Source organism: Chamaea fasciata, unplaced genomic scaffold (genome assembly GCF_029207755.1).
Source record: "Chamaea fasciata isolate MVZ Bird 193981 ecotype frontalis unplaced genomic scaffold, bChaFas1.0.hap1 SCAF_54, whole genome shotgun sequence".
Lineage (NCBI taxonomy): Eukaryota > Metazoa > Chordata > Aves > Passeriformes > Sylviidae > Chamaea > Chamaea fasciata.
Window position 1 is genome coordinate 836,744 of NW_027094139.1, and position 17,215 is coordinate 853,958.

A 17,215-nucleotide genomic window follows, 5' to 3' on the forward strand; every position below is an offset into this window, starting at 1 on the left:
ATATCAAAGCGCACCTCGTGATTTTTGGTTTTTTAATTGCAGGAGTATTTTTTTTATTTTTCATTTCATTGAAGAGTTGACTGAAGCGTTCTTTAGGTGATCTTGGTGCTGAATGTCTCCTTAGGAGTTCTGAGCACAGCGAAGAATGAGCCCCTTGCAGGCTGACCCTGTTTGGACAACCTGCTTCTCACCCAACCTCACCACGTGTGACATCACCCACCTTGGACTGCGCTCCCAAAACATAAAAGAAAATTCAGCATTTTTTTATAAAAACAAACTTATGTAAATAATAAAATTAGAAATTTATTTTTCAGTTTTATAATAACATTTTTCTATATTTTATTACCTAATTTTTATATTGACATTAAAAAATCAATATATTTTTAGGAACAAAAAAAGCTATTGGTCATTGGTTCTAAGTAACACACTTCCCTTCATGAATTGCTTGACCACTACTGGCTATTGAATTCTTCTTCTTCATGCTGATTTGCTCTATTTTTAGTCCTTTTGTCATCTTCTTTAGCATTTTCTCAGACAGGGTAAAAGGGGCAACTTTGGGGTTCATGGAGCCATTTCTGGGGCACATTTGGGGCAGGGAATTTGGAGAGAACTTGAGGGTCTGGAGGACACATTTGGGAAGCGGGTGGACACTTGGAGGGGCACTTAGGGATTCTGTCGGACAATTCGGGGTCCAGGGGGGCACTTGGAGGTCAGGGAGGGGAATCCGGGGCCCTTCGGGGTCCGGGCGGGCACCTGGGGGGCTCTGAGGGGACTCTCTGGGGCGCGGGGGATGATGGGAGTTGTAGGCGCGGGTAGAACAGGGTTGAACGGCGCCGCGGAGCATCACGGGAGGTGGAGGCGCAGCTCCAACGGCTGTCGGCGGGGCGCGGGGCATGATGGGAGATGGAGTCACGGCTGGAGTAGCGCTCCGAGTGCGCCGCGGAGCATGCTGGGAGCTGTAGTCCCGGAAGTGGCTCGAACGCGGCGTCTGGGGCTCCGGGAAGGCGCTTTGGGGACACTTTTGTGTCCGAGCCGCGATTTGAGGTCCTCGGGGGGAACGTGTACGGCTCGGGAGCACTTGCGGGGAGCTTGGGGAGCTGTAACCGAGCTCTCTAGGGCGCGGGGCGGGGCAGGAGTTTTTAGGCGCAGAACCGTGTTCCGAGGGGCTCCGAGGCCAGGGGGGATGATTGGAGATGAATTCCCTGAAGTCGCTCTAAGGGGAATCTGTGGGGTCGGAGCGTTCAAGGGATCCGGGGACGCTTTGGGGGCGGGCGTATGGGCGCTGAGGGAACAGTTAGGGATCCTGGAGGAGCTGGGGGACACTTGTTCACTTCAACGTGTTTATTTACTCATGAAACGTACGTATTGTATTTAAAACTTAATATTCCATAGGTATGGGTTCTATAGGCATAGATATCAATTAGCCTAAGTGCAAAACCTAATATTCCATGTAAGAATGATGTTCTCTACTGTTAAAAGCAAAATTAACCAAAGCAAACAAAAAGGAGAGAGTTAACAATTAATGAGAAAGGAACAGAAAAGGTTGTTATGCCACTGTAAACTTTCACTCTGAGTCTACATTTCAAATAATACAGGTGACCCATCTGAAGGAGGATTTCTCCTCAGGGGAAATGTCTTTCTAAAAGTTTCCTTTGTTGCAAGGAGCTGCCTCTGTGCCAGGAGCCCGGCCCAGCTCAGCAGCACAGAAACAGCCCAAGGACTTGAATGACCCTCCCGTGGATTTGGTGTTTCCATTCAACTCTGTCCCTGAAAGAGTGTTCCAAAAACTTCTCTAGAACTCAAAGGTAAATTAAAACACTGAAGTTTTTTGCAGTTTTAATGGGACACACAGAGAGACCCAATGGAGAAAGTGTCCCCAGGTTCCATCACTGCAGGCACTGATGACAGGTGGGGACAGACAAGGCAAAGGTGTCTCTGGTGCTGAGCAAACCTGGATGTGTTCCATGAATCCAAAAGGCCAAGGCCTGAGCCCCGGCCCCTGGCAAGGCAGGGATCTGTGGGGCAGGGATCTGTGGGGCAGGGATCTGTGGGTCAGGGCTCTGTGGGTCCGGGCTCAGCCGTGGGTCACAGATCCGTGGGTCAGGGCTCTGTGGGTCAGGGCTCTGTGGGTCAGGGCTCAGCCGTGGGTCACAGATCCGTGGGTCAGGGCTCAGCCGTGGGGCTCACCGTCGCAGGGGTTGCTCAGGAGGTCACTCGGGGGGCGCCGGATCCTGTGGGGCGGCTCCAGCGGCTCCTGTGGGGCAGAGACGGGGGCGGGACAATCTGTGGGGCAGGAGCCATCTGTGGGGCGGGGATGGGATCTGTGGGGCGGGGTTTGGGATTCGGGATCTATGGGGCAGAGCGGGGATCCCTCAAAATTCCCACAAAAATCCCCAAATTTCCCAAAAACTCCAAATTTCCCCCCCAAAAAATTCCAATTTTTTTCCTCGAAAAAATTCCCAAAATTTTCCCCCATTTTTCCCAATTTTTTCCCAATTTTTCCCCATTTTTCTCAATTTTTCCCAATTTTTTATAATATTCCGAAAGTTTCCCACAGAATCCTCAAAAAATTCCCCCAAAATTCCCCAAAATTTTCCACAAAAATTCCCAAATCTTTCAAATCCCCCCAAATGTTCCCATTTTTTTTCCCAATTTTCCCAAATTTTGGGGGCTTTCCCCCAAATTTTCCCCAAAAATCCCATTAAAAACGACCCCAAACCATCAAAAAATCCCAAAATTTTCCCGATTTTCCCCCAAAATCACCTAAAAATTCCCCCCAAAATCCCCAAATTCCCAATTTTCACTCCAAATCTCCCAAAATTTCCCCAAAATTCTCCCAGATTTTCCAAATCCTCCATTTTCCCCTCAGAATTCCCCTAAAAACGACCCCAAAAATCCCAAATTTCCCCCAAATTCTCGAATTTTCACCCCAAATTTCGGGTTTTTTCCCCCAAAACTTTCCAACCTCGAGGGCCACCAGTGGGCACTCTGCAGGGAGAGAATTTGGCAGATTTTGGGAAAATTTGGGGAAATTTTGGAGAGTTTTGAAGGAATTTTGGGAGAATTTTGATGATTTGGGGTCATTTTGGGGCAAATTTGGGGGAATTTTTTGGGAAATTTGGGAGAATTTGGGGGAAAATTTGGGTAATTTGGAAAAAATTGGGGGAATTTTGGGGATTTTGGGAAAATTCAGGGGATTTGGTGGGAAATTTTGGGGGATTTTGGGAGGAATTTGGGAAAAAATTTGGGACTTTTGGGGGGAAATTTGGGGTTTTTTTCTGGAAATTTCGGGGTTATTTGGGGGAATTTTGGGAAAATTTGGGAATTTTAGGGGGAAATCCGGGGGATTCGGAGGAATTCAAAGAAGGAATGGTGAAATCCTGGGAATTTTTGGACCATTTTGGGTCATATCGGGGGAAATTTTGGGTGATTTGGGAGGGAAATTTTGGGAATTTGGGGGGATTTTTGCAGAAATTTTGGGAATTTTTTTAGATTTTGGTGAAATTTGGGAGAATTTGGAGAATTTTTGAAAAAAATTTTGAGAATTTTGGGGAATTTGGGGGGATTTTTGACAAAATTTTGGGAAATTTTTTTGGATTTTGGTAAAATTTGGGGAATTTTTGAGGAAATTTTGGGAATTTTTGTGGGCTGTTTTTGGGGGGAATTTCGTGAGAATTTTGGTCGATTTTGGGGGGATTTGGGGACAATTTTGGGGGAGATATTTGTGGAATTTTGAAGAATTTTGGGGGATTTTTGAAGAAATTTTGGGAATATTTTGTGACTTTTGAGGAAATTTTGGGAATTTTTTTACATTTTGGGGAAATTTGAGGGGAATTTTGGGGATTTTTGGGGAAATTTGGGGCGGATTTTTTGGGGTGGAAATTCGGGACAATTTTGGGGTCATTTGGGGCCTCGGTGTATCCCGTCATGCCCCACGCCGCTTTGCGCCTCGGTGTATCCCGTCATTCCCCGTGGTGCCCCTTTGCGCCTCGGTGTATCCCGTCGTGCCCCGTGCTGCGTTGCGCCTCGGTGTATCCCATCGTGCCCCACGGTGCCGCTTTGCGCCTCGGTGTATCCCGTCATGCCCCGCGCCGCTTTGCGCCTCGGTGTATCCCGTCATGCCCCGCGGTGCCGCTTTGCGCCTCGGTGTATCCCGTCATGCCCTGCGGCGCCGCTTTGCGCCTCGGTGTATCCCGTCATGCCCCGCGCCGCTTTGCGCCTCGGTGTATCCCGTCATGCCCTGCGGCACTCTGTGCCTCGGTGTATCCCGTCATTCCCTGCAGTGCCACTTTGCGCCTCGGTGTATCCCGTCATGCCCTGCGCCGCTCTGTGCCTCGGTTTATCCCATCATTCCCCCGGCGCCGCTTTGCGCCTCGGTGTACAATTGACATCACCCGCATTTATTTCGCCTCTCATTTGCATAAATTTACATAAGGCTGGCGCATCAGTGAGGTGGGTGGGGTCAGAGCCACGCCCAGGCCCCTCCCAGTACAAACCAGCAACTCCCAGTCCCTGTGGTAAGTGATGTCATTCGCGTTTATTTGTGCTCTCATTTACATAAATTTGCATATCGGCGCGGTGGGCGGGGTCAGAGCCGCGTTGGCCCCTCCCACTCCCTCCCAGTACAACCCAGTAACCCCCAGGCCCCGCCCAGTTTGTCCCACCCTTGTCGCTCCATATAAGGGAAGGGGGCGTGGCCTGACAAAGGGCGTGGTCTGTTCACCTGTGGGGGGAGGGGCAAAGGTTACACCACGCCCAGAAACCCCAAAACCAGTTTAAACCAGAATAAACCAGTAACCCCCAAACCCACTCCCAGTCCATCCCAGTATAAACCAGTGACCCCAAACCCACTCCCAGTCCATCCCAGTATAAACCAGTGACCCCAAACCCACTCCCAGTCCATCCCAGTATAAACCAGTGACCCCAAACCCAGTCCCAGTCCATCCCAGTATAAACCAGTGACCCCCAGTCCCCGTCCCAGTGCCCTCACCTGTCCGTACTGGTTTGAACTGGGATCTCTCGATGCTCGGTGGCCTCCAGGGAGCGGCTCAGGGCCAGGGCCCGGCGCTGGGGGATACTGGGAGTTACTGGTTTATACTGGTTTCTACTGGTTTGTACTGGGTTATACTGGTTTGTACTGGTTTGGGGGTTTTCCTTACTGGTTTGTACTGGGACAGGGTTTAGGGGTCACTGGGATGAAGTGGGATGAACTGGGAAGGGATTTGAGGTGACTGGTTTGTACTGGTTTATACTGGTTTGGGGTTTTTCTTTACTGGTTTGTACTGGGAGGGGGTTTGGGGGTTTTTTGGGATTTTTGGGGAGAATTTTGGGGATTTTGGGGCATCAAAAATCCCAATTTTCAGTCGGAATTTTGGGTGAATTTGGGGGATTTGGGGGCTTTAAAAATCCAAATTTTTAGTGGGAATTTTGGGGTGAATTTTGGGGGTTTTGGGACTTCAAAAATTCCAATTTTTGGGTGAATTTTGGGGATTTTGGGGCTCCTAAAAATTCCAATTTTTAGTGGGAATTTTGGGGTCATTTTTGGGGATTTGGGGCCTCCAAAAATCTCAATTTTAGTGAGAATTTTGGGGGATTTTGGGTGGGAATTTTGGGGTGAATTTGGGTAATTTTGGGGCTTCAAAAATCCCATTTTTCAATCAGAATTTTGGGGTCATTTTTTGGGATTTTGGGGCTCTGAAATCCTGATTTTTGGGGCGAATTTTTAGGTCAATTTTTGGGATTTTGGGGCTCTGAAATCCCGATTTTTAATGGGATTTTTTGGGGTCATTTTTGGGGCATTTTGGGTGAATTTTGGGGGATTTTGGGGCTCTAAAAGTTCCAATTTTTAGTGGGAATTTTGGGGTGAATTTAGGGGATTTTGGGTGGAAATTTTGGGGTGAATTTAGGGGATTTTGGGACTTTAAAAATTCCAATTTTTGGGTGAATTTTTTGGATTTTGGGGGCTCTAAAAATCCCAATTTTTAGTGGGAATTTTGGGGTTTTTTGAGGGATTTTAGGTGGGAATTTTGGGGGGAATTTTGGGGATTTTGGGGCTTTAAAAATTTCCACTTTCAGCAGGAAATTTTGGGGTGAATTTTGGGGATTTTTGGGCTCTAAAAAATCTCAATTTTAGTGGGAATTTTGGGTGGGAATTTTGGGGTGATTTTGAGGGATTTTGGGGCTTAAAAAAATCTCAGTTTTCAGTCGGGATTTTGGGGTCATTTTTTGGGATTTTGGGGCTCTGAAATCTCAATTTTTAGTGGGAATTTTTTGGGGTCATTTTTGGGGCATTTTGGGTGAATTGTGGGGGATTTTGGGGCTCTAAAAGTTTCTATTTTCTATTCCTATTCCTCTTGGGTCTCACACTGCCGTCTTCGGCTCGTCTGCCGTGCCCTCAGCGCTACAACAACGCTGCTACCTACAGCCGCCGCTTTGCCTGACTTAACGTCTGTGCTGCGGCAGTCCCTTGGGGTGTTGGATTAACATTTTCGGCTGCAGCAGTCTCATTGCAGTTTGGGTCTTTTCTGGACGGTAGCAACAGACTCCCTTGCACTCCTGTGCAGGGCTCGTTGCTGTACCTTCTAGACAGATCTGTAATGCATACATGTTGAAGAAACACACTGTCTTCCGTATGAAGTGCCAGGAGTTAAAATGAGTCCGTGAAAGATGGAAACCTTTAGAATTCACTAACTCAGTTTCTCAAAGCATTTGTGACCATGTTGGGCTTTGCGTGGTGACCACGAGCACATGAAAGTGTATAGCAGTTTCAGAACATCATGTATACTTGCCTAATTTTTGTTCTACAGACTGAACCATCCCAATGTGGTGGCTGCCCGCGATGTCCCTGAAGGGATGCAGAAGCTCGCACCAAATGACTTGCCATTGTTGGCCATGGAGTACTGCCAAGGTGGAGACCTCCGCAAGGTGGGGTCCCTAGGATGGTAACCTAGGAATGGATCACCTTCTGATCTGATCCTAGGTTTTCTACTGAAGTTTTCCCTTCAAACCTTTGCTTTCATACCCTGATGTTTCATATTTCTAGTCATGGCATCAACAAGTGTTGGTGGCTTGGTCCTTGGTATTATGTTCAGCTTTTGAAGACTTAAGTGCTTTGTATTTTTTTAGGTGCAAGTGACACTGTGAGGAGTTTGCACACAGAGAATGAGGGCAAGTGTAGGGGACGTGCAACAGTATTTGAGTATGGCCAAGACCATTGTAGGGTAGGTGCATCTGTAGGCTGTACCCTTCCTGAAAGTGATGAACTCTTGTCTGTCATAGGAAGAGATAACACATGGTAGTTCTAATCCTAAGGCTTTTCTGACCTTGTCTATAATCTGCCCATAGCTAAAACACAGACCTTAGGCCTCAGATTGGAGTTGATAGTGTCAGGCAAAGAGGGATGGAACAAATAGGAGGATGAAAACGGGATGACAGTGACTTCTTTCATCTTCTTTCCCATGCAATTAAACCAAGGCACAAAGCTGTAATTGCTGCTACCGCAGGTCACAGTCCATAGAGTTTTGTGCTTCTGGAGAATTTAATTGCTGTTGCTGAAACTTCTTGCATCCCTGAGAATTTGTGGAACTCTGGAGTTCACTTGGGATAGAGAAGGGAAAGACTACATTCTGTGTTCCTTACTTGCAGTACCTGAACCAGCTGGAGAATTGCTGTGGCTTGCGGGAAGAAGCTATTCTTATCTTGTTATCTGACATTGGTAAGTGGTGGCAGTACCTTCAGTTGTCTGAACTATGGAAACCCTTTTAGTCCTGAGTCCACTCTCCAAATATACAGTAGTGACCTTAGTGACTCCATTTCAGATTGACCTTTTATGATCTTGATCATCTCCCAAAAGTGTTGGGAGACTGGGGAGGTTCTTGCCTACTGGAAGCTAGCCAGCATTACTACAGTTTACAGGAAGGATGTGAGGGAACATCCAGAGAGAGAACTCAATTTGTGTCCAGAGTTCTATGGTGCTGACTTTACCCCTTACACTCAGTGTTTCATTGTATGTTTGATTGTACAAGGTCTGATGTGAAAGCCATGCTTATTACTAGATAGAGTAGATGAATCCTTACTGAGCTCATGCTAGGTACTGTTACTTAGCTCTAACAGCTGGCTTTTTCTGTCTCAGCTTCTGCTCTCAGATACCTTCATGAGAACAGGATCATCCATAGAGACTTGAAGCCAGAGAACATTGTGCTGCAGCAAGGAGAGCAAAGGGTAAGCAGGAAGCCGTCGTCTCTACCTGCACAGACAAGTAAACTTACAAGGAACCTGCATGTGCTTCATGCAGTTACATGGTCCCTCTGCAAGAGCACTCAGCCCAGGATAACACCTGTCTCAGGTCACTGTCACATAGTATTCTGTGTGCAGCTGAGGTGAGACGTTGTATTAGACGTCTGTTAACACCTGACATTTTGACTTTCAACTATTAAGGAAAGAAGCAGACTGTCCTGATTGACCAAAGATCGGAAGGAGCTAGAGGCGTAACTGCTAAGTGTGCTCCAACACCTTCAAATTCATTGTGGTTTTAGAAATCTACAGTAGCCTCCCATTTCTGCTTCTATCTCTTCACTGGCACCTTTCCTGCATAGCTTTGAAGAGCCAGACCTTTTCTTTCTGCTGTATGATGTGCTTTTAACAGGACTTCAGTCTGGCATTCTTATTCTCTGTTGTGTGTTTCAGTTAATACACAAAATCATTGACCTTGGTTATGCTAAGGAGTTGGATCAGGGGAGCCTGTGCACATCCTTTGTTGGGACTCTGCAGTACTTGGTAAGAAAGGAATTCAGCTAGAAGAGCAGCTACTGCTTTCTAGTGGGATAGAATTAACTGTTACCAAGCTTTGGGCTGGGATTAGGTACTTGCACGGTATGGGGTGCGTTTGTGGTGCTGAAGCTAGCAAAGGTGACTGCTTTTTTGCTGACACTGGGTTTTGCTGAGACTGGGTTTTGTGCTACCTGCATCTGTTATAAATAAGCAGGAGTGCCAGTAACCTATGCTACTCACTCCAGGAGGGTCTTAAAGCCCGTGAGAGGCAGCGTTCAGTAATGTCTTTAATTATTTGTACAAATGTTAATGAGATGTTAAGGGACAGAGAAAGCTGAGAGCTTTCTGGCCAAAGCCATCTGGCTTTGTCTCACGCGTGTAAACTGTATCAGGCTCCAGAACTACTGGAACAGCAGAAGTATAGGGTGACAGTGGATTCCTGGAGCTTTGGCACGCTTGCCTTTGAGTGCATTACAGGCTTCCGACCATTCCTACCCAACTGGCAGCCAGTGCAATGGTGAGTGAACCGTGGCTGGGTGGTAAGTGGGCATGATGTGACTTTCCTGTTTACAGGAAGCAGAAGTGTGGTCCCTTGATTCTGAGGATAATATCCCTATGTTTCTTGCCGTTTTGGAAAGTGACCCCTTTCACAGGGGCTTGACTCACCTGAGCAAGTTCAGCATTCCTGAGACTTGCTCTATGGGATAAGGGCTGACTCCCGCAGGGCAGGTAACAGAAACCAAAGTGGCATCTGTATTATATGTCAAGAGTAGCTTTTAAGAGCCTACTAGCATGCAGGCTGGGAAAGGCGGGCAATTTTTTCACCATTGTACTCGCTCACATTAGGCATGCAAAAGTGCGTCAGAAGAGTGAGCTGGATATTGTTGTTTCAGAAGACTTATCCGGAGAAGTCAAGTTTTCTAGCAGTTTGCCCTGCCCCAACAATCTAAACAGGTGAGTACTAGAAATTGCTGTGCTGAGATAAACTGATTCTTCTGCAAAAGGACCAAGTTTGTGTTGTATGCCTTACTGTGTTAATCTGTGAATACATTGAGTGCGTGACACAGGCAGTACTACTGTCGCTTGTCAGACTTGTGTAGTCTTGGTTTCTGCCTTCTAAACACTGCGTTTGTGATGGGGAGAGGTGGAGTGCTGGAGGGAGAAGGAGGGGGGCAGTTCTGTCAGTCCTCCCACACAGAACAAGCCGTATCGTTACTGCCACTGCACTTTTACCTTTTCTGATCTCCTGGTTTTTGTTGCTCAGTGTTTTGTCTGGGAGGCTGGAGAAATGGCCGCAACTCATGTTAATGTGGCACCCACGTCAGAGAGGTACAGATCCTACCTATGGACCCAATGGGTGTTTCAAAGCATTGGATGGCATTTTGAACTTGAAGGTAAGCAATATGTCTGTATTAGCCTAAAAAGTTTTCCAGAGAGCAGTTTCCTGAGCCTCTGAATCCTAGACTTAGGAGGAAGAGTGAGGCAGAAACTCATAGAACTGTCTCCTGACCGTTAGTGACAGGTGCTTTCCTCTTGCTTCTTTGAGGACAAATACTCCCTGAGCTTGTTGGGAGTAGTGAAGAGCTTCTGTGCATGCTTGGTTCCATATTCTGAGAGAGGATTCTACAGGTATTTAACTGCCATGTTTAACTGCCATATTTAACTCTCTTCCACTTGATGGAGGACAAGAACTTTGCCATAATGTTAGGAAGTAGCTGTAAAGTGACTTCTTGATTCTGCCAAGTGCTTTGAACAGTTTCTTGGTGGTCATTTTTTCGGTCCCTCAATCTCTGCTCTAAGATGACCAATGTATCTTCAGCCTTTCTCATGCCATGCTACTCTTCTTGTAGTTGCTTCACGTTTTGAACATGGTTACGGGAACTGTGCACACCTACCCTGTGACAGAGGAAGAGACTCTGCAGAGTGTGAAGGCCAGGATTCAGTCAGATACAGGAATTCCAGAACAGGACCAGGAACTACTGCAGGAAGCAGGACTTGAATTGTTTTCTCAGAAGTTGGTCACTAAACATACAGCTGATGGCAAGGTGAGTCTCGGTATTTCCTTTCTTGAGTTTGAGTGAATCAGAAGTCACTGCACTCGCTTTGGGATCACAGCACTCCCTGCTGTTGTGGCATGCTTTTGTCATGGTAACCTCACAGACCTAACAGCCACTGTAGCGTAGGCAGCCTGTTGCCTTTGGTGCTCTGTGTTTGGTTGAGGAGGACTCTTCTGTTTGTGGTGTTGCCAAGGCTTGCTCTTCCCAAGAAAACCTGGTTGGGTCTTTTGTCTTCTGCAGGTGAATGATACTGCAGCAGCAGACACAGACCTTCTCTTCCTCTTTGATAACAAGAAAGTTTCCTGAGGCTCAGGTGGCCTTGCGTCCTCATCCAGAAAGTGTTGGCTGCATCCGTAAAGACTCCTCTGGCATGAATATGAAGGGCGGGGCGGGGTCAGTGTTGAGAGGGGCGTCTGTGTTTTGTGGTCTGTATCATGCACAAAGAGTAGAGGGAGCTTTTGCGTATTGGGACTGAAGAAGCGGTAAAATGGACTGTCATTCATTCAGTTTATCAGAATAACTAAAAAAGGGAGGTGTTTGATTATGACATGCTAGGGGAGCTGCACAGGGGTTATCCAGCTCTAGGCTTTGCAGGCAGTAACATGCCCCTCAAAGGAGCAATGTTTTGGTCTGTTTTGTGATAACACAGTATTCCTGCTTCACGCTGATATGTCCATTTCCCTTTCTCCCACCTCCTTTGTTTTCAGTTCAGGATCCAAAGAAGAATCTCCACTTTTTCCAGTTGCGCAAAGTGTGGGGTCAGATCTGGCAGACAATGCGGATGCTGAAAGAGGACTGTAATCGGCTTCAGCAGGGGCAGCGAGCAGCCATGTACGGTGGCCGTTTCTCCACAATACTTATCTCTGTCTTTGTGCGCTGGTGGAAGGGAAGACAGAAATGGGACCCTGTTGGAATGGGGAAGCCCGTGATTGGAGCTGTATGCAATTCATGAAATGTGGAGAGTTAGCCCTTTGGCACAACTGCATTTGTCCTCACCGCTGTCTCAAGTATCTGTTTTGGATGTAAATGAAAGCCTGGTGGATTTCTACTTTCAGAGGCTAATAGGACCTTCTTGTCCTTGCAGGATGAATCTGTTGCGTTACAATAGTACCCTCTGGAAGATGAAGAATTCTATGGCCTCCCTTTCTCAGCAGCTGAAAGCAAAGCTGGACTTCTTTAAAACAAGCATCCAAATTGACCTGGAAAAGTATAAAGAGCAGATTGAGTTTGGAATTAGTGAGTATAGCATCTGGAAAACGGGTCTTTTCATGACTCTTCTCCTCACAAAAACACCTGCCTCCTTCTCTGTGAACCTGAGAAAGCCAGTCACTCTTCTTTGATTCCTGTAGCTTCTGAGAAGCTGCTGTTTGTCTGGAAAGGGATGGAGCAAGCTGTGGAACTTTGTGGGAGGGTATGTTTCTAAATCTAACTGCTAGTCATAAAGAGGTTTGTTTTTGTTATCTCTCCCCTCCTCCCCCTTTAGCTTCATTGTCCCTGCCTTAAATAGAAGCCCCTTGTATCTGCACTGATGTCAGATTTCACATTGCCTCGGTTTGTGTGGCACAATTTTTGTCCATTATTAGTACTACATGAAGCTCGTTCTGTTGTAAGGCTTAGGGGGAAACGGGAGATCTTGGCGAAGCCCCAGAAACGTCTTGGAATTTCCTTGAATTGAAACGACTCATTTGTCTTTGGCCAAGGCTGCTGTTTGCATCTTGTTGGTTTGTTTAGAATTAAGAATGAGAAAGGAAGAACCAGTGTGAGTGTGAGTGGTAGTGTCTCTAGGTATGAGACTGTTGTGTTGCTTATGTTCTACCCTGCTTTCAGGAAGATGATGTGGAGCAGGTAGTGAAGAGGATGATGGCCCTGCAGACAGACATCGTGGACCTGCAGAGAAGCCCGCTAGGTCGTAAACAAGGAGGAACACTGGAGGATTTGTGAGTTGAACTGCCTTGAGCTTCAGATGCAGGAGTGTTTCTGGCTAAGCTTACTCACTAGAGGACAGTGAAAGGGCTGTTTCTTCCACCCAAATTGTGGGGGACTGGGAGCACTTTAACACTAAAGATGTTTTTTGACTCATCTGTCATTGTTCTGAAATGGCAGACAGGTATAGAAAAGATTTGAGTTCTCAAACTATTTGTTCCATGTTTTGGTTCTTTGGAAATCCTTTTCTTTCCTGCTTTTTTCTTCTAGAGAAGAACATGCCAGAGAGCTGTACCGAAGACTCAGAGAGAAGCCAAGAGGTAAAAGATGCTTTAGCTCGAGGTCAGCTTGCTTTGTGTGTAACTTTGGAGGTGTAGTAACGATCATTGAGAAAACTAGCTGACTTCTAGGCCTGCCCAGACACTAGCAGCACATGGGCTCTCCTGGATTGCCTTTTCTCGAGAGGGAAGTCAGGGAGTCAGTTTCACACTAGGCCAGCCTTCCTTTCTTGGTGCTTTGTGAGCTGTTCTCGAAACTCCTCTGGAGCTCTTCTCAGAGCAGGCTGTTGCCACAAGCAACAACCAACCTTTCTGGGTAGAAAGGATGAAAGACACAACTGTTCCTTTGATCCAGTCCCAACTCTCCTTTTCAAGTTCTTTAAATTTTGAAGAAGGTGGCTAAAATTCAGTGTAATTCATCCCACTCAAACTTGCATATCCTGAACTTTGGCTGTTTCAGGATTAAAGCAGTAGTGGAAATGAGCCGCTAAGAATCTTCTCACTCTGTCCTATAAACCGACCTTTCTGTGTAATATTGGCTCTCATTCCAGATCAGAGGACAGGCGGTGACAGCCAGGAAATAGTACGACTGCTTCTACAGGCAATCCAGACCTTTGAAAAAGAAGTTTGAGTCATTTATGCTCAGCTCAGGTGAGCTTTGCACATTTTATTCAGAGTTGAGAGAAGGTATTTTCTCTTCCAGCAAGAGAAGGTTTAAAACTCATTGCATATGGCTCTTGAGATCTTGCAGTGTTAACAGAAAATCATTAACTTCAGAACTGTTCTCCTACTGCAGTGGCCCATGTGTGATCTGATTAGTTTTTATTTTTTTAATAGTAAAACTGTAGTTTGCAAACAGAAGGCATTGGAATTGTTCCCCAGAGTGGAGAAAGTGATGAATCTGATGAGTGAAGATGAGGAAACAGTTGTTAGGCTTCAGGAGAAACGACAGAAAGAACTGTGGAACTTGCTGAAAATTGCTTGTGTAAGTAAATTAAGAACTCCCCTTTAACCTGAGAATATGGTTTGTAGCACAGGCTACTGAAACAATAGTAAATTGAGTGTATCCTATGGTTCTTTTCTTTCTTTTGAATCAGTATGAAAGCCAAGTTCCGGGTTGTCTCATATTCCCGGCTGCTGAAAACTAGTGGGAACAATTGCACTCTGAATATTCTGTGTTTTCTTCAGAGTAAAGTGCGTGGTCCTGTTACTGGCAGTCCAGAGAGCGTGAACACATCCCGTCTTGGTAGCTCAGGTCAACTGCTGCTGCAAGTCCCTTCTGGAACATTCAATTTATCAGAATCTGTAAGAAAAAGGTGAGGCAAAGTCTGGAGTTCTTCGGCTGCTAATGCCACCACTACAAAGCTAGGCTTCCTGCTTTGTGAAATAATGGCCCACAGGGTTTCTCATATTTTACACTTTGTGTTCAGCTTGCATTGTCAGCAGCCTTAGTTTACTTGGTAGTTAAGACTTCCTGGGGCTTTCAGATCTTCCATATGAAAACTGGGTATCATGTATGGCTTCACTTCCCCCAGCCTCAGTAACAAAAGTGGTTTTTTGGTTTTCTTCCTTTAATCTGAGATGGTTGGGCTCACTTGGAAGTACACTGCCAGCAAGAACTGTTGAAGTATTGTCATGTAAGGTCACAGTAGCTGAGCTGTGTCATTGAGACTGCTGCATGCGTAGTTCCGGCTTGCTTAAATGAACTGGGTTACCACTTGGAATGAAAGACCTTGGTTTGTTTCTTTGCCTGTTGCCCCATCCTTAAGTTTATAGGCTACTCAGCTTTTCCTCTAGCAACAGTGGTTCCACCTAATAAGAACCCAGATCCATCTTGGAATACATTTCCTTTCCCCCATTTAGTAAATCAGGGGCTGCCACCAACTTTTCAAGTTGCAGTATGAATTACAAGCCTATGACCTGACTAACTTCAGTGTTCTGCAGCGTATCTGCCAGAAGTATTTCTTGATGACAGAGGCAGCATCTCTTTAAACTGCCACAGAAATTAATAGTGTAATAATTGCCCCTTTCAGTGAGGAGCTGCTGCTGGAATCTCGGAAACTTTGTAGCCAACTAGAAAATGTGATGCGTGACACAATGAAGGATCAAGAGCAGAGTTTCTTGGTAATGTATTCACTCTTCTGTAAATGGACTAAGGAAGTGCCTGGCTTCGAAGTTCTGAATGTGCAACTTTGCCACCACTAACACAGCTAAATGAAATCTGCATTTTACTCATGGCCAAGGGGGAGAGTAGGAGATGCACAGAGATAGGAAGCACCGGTTCCCTCATAATCTGCCGCCTGACTTACTCTGCTTGCCAAAACTGGGAGCCACATGCTGGGAACTTGCTGCTCTAAACAGTAAAGGATGGGGCAAAGCACTTGGCTGTTGTACAAAACTACTGCAAAACTGCACACAAATTTGGGATGAGCGGGTGTCAGGGATCCTTAATTTAACAATGCAGAATATTGAAGAGAGAGTAAAATACTGGAGAGTGCAAATAGGTTGTTTCCTTAACAGCAGTCACGTGGCTCATCATGAAATTGACCAACTTGTTCCCAGTAAATTTTTTATAACTCTTAGCACACTTTACCTTTATTTTAGAAAAAGCTCAACTGTAGCCTGGTGTTGAATTTCATTTATTCTTTCGGCTCTAGACTGGAGCTGGCTGCAGCTTCAGGTAGAAGAAACAAACAATCCAGAACAAACCCAGATGTAGAATCACTCTGGTTGCCTCTGAAGCCATGCTGCTTTGGGAAGCCAACTGTGAAAAGCTGCTGCCTCTGAGAAGGGAATATCAACTGCCTTCTACTGTCACCAGCTGCTTATGTGAATCATATGGCTTAGCTTTTAGTATCCACTTCTCAGACACTTTTTCACAAAGATACACTAGGGAATGCCTGTTCTAACTGCTTGGAGAATGTTCTTAATTGTGCCTTAAGACAGCAGATCTCTGTCCTGATACGTCTTCCCTTGGGCATCGCCTGTGGCTGTTTTGCTGCATTTTGGGCTTTCTAATGAACAATGGACAAGGTATACCCAGTCACTGGTAGATGTCACCTTCCTAATGAACTGTGAACTTAATTGCTTAACTTTGCTGATTTGCACTTTTTTTCTTTAAGTGTAATGGTTGTACTTACCTAATACTTGTTTCCTGTCTGGGAACAAAATTATCTAAAACATGTAAACTTTTGGTTTGCTCTTGTTGATGCGCTCAATAACACTGTAATGGAAAAAGCTGCTTTCACTGTGCAGGTCTCTAAAACATGAGAGGTGTAAGAATGTTAGCCTAGAAACCAAAGAAGGAAATCTTCAGTGTACAGGTATCGTGTAACAAAGCATTTGCAGATTATCTATTAACCATGCTTAAAGTTGCATGAAAAGATGAAAAAAAGACCAAAAACCCCAGCTGGATGGAACCTTGGTGAGAGTCAACACACACCAACCTTGTGTTCTGACTGTGACCAATTTATTTCATTCTGTTCTAACCCCAAATTTCCACTACAACACAGAGACCTCCTTTTATAAAAGGCTGTGAAGTATAGGACATGCAAAATGCAATACAATAATGGGGAGAGGTTGGATTTTCTTTTGGTTTTTTTGGAACAGATTTAAAATACAGGAAACTGAAATGTGGCACAAACATCACAACTTCCATGCATGCCTTCAAGTGTCTTCCTTTGTTGTGCTGGCACACTCTGGACTTCAGCATTGGGTTAAAGTCATTCTTGGGCAGAGTAGAAAGTTCACACTTCTTCAAATTTCCGAGTAATATTAAGGCTGAAATGCACCGGGTACACTTTTCCTTCATCTTCCAGAGCACCACCAGTTGTTTTACTTAAAGCTGTGTTAGGCTTCCAGCTCAAATCCCAGCTCAATTTTGTGACCTCCAGCACTGAAATTCTTGCCATCAATCAAGCCTGAGAGGGTCAGCTTTACACCTACAAAAGCAAGTCACGAGAACCATCATGCACTGACATCCCAGTACAGTGCTCTTCCTCAGGTCCTTGACCTCACTAATGTGGCTTAGTTGCCACAGGAACTTGCATCCATAGACATCCTTTAGTTCTCTGAGTCTGCGTAGACTTCTAGCTCCTTTGTTCATCTAGTCTGTTCTTAAGATGACAGTGAATTAAACCGTAGTGTAGTACTTAACACCATTTGCTGTTACCAGTGAGAACTGCGTAC

At 45.7% G+C, this 17,215-nt stretch overlaps 1 pseudogene; it reads left to right on the forward strand.

Moving 5' to 3' along the window:
• The first annotated feature begins 1,275 nt into the window (after positions 1–1,275).
• LOC136304159 (inhibitor of nuclear factor kappa-B kinase subunit beta-like) lies at positions 1,276–16,682 on the forward strand (annotated as a pseudogene).
• Positions 16,683–17,215: the final 533 nt, after the last annotated feature.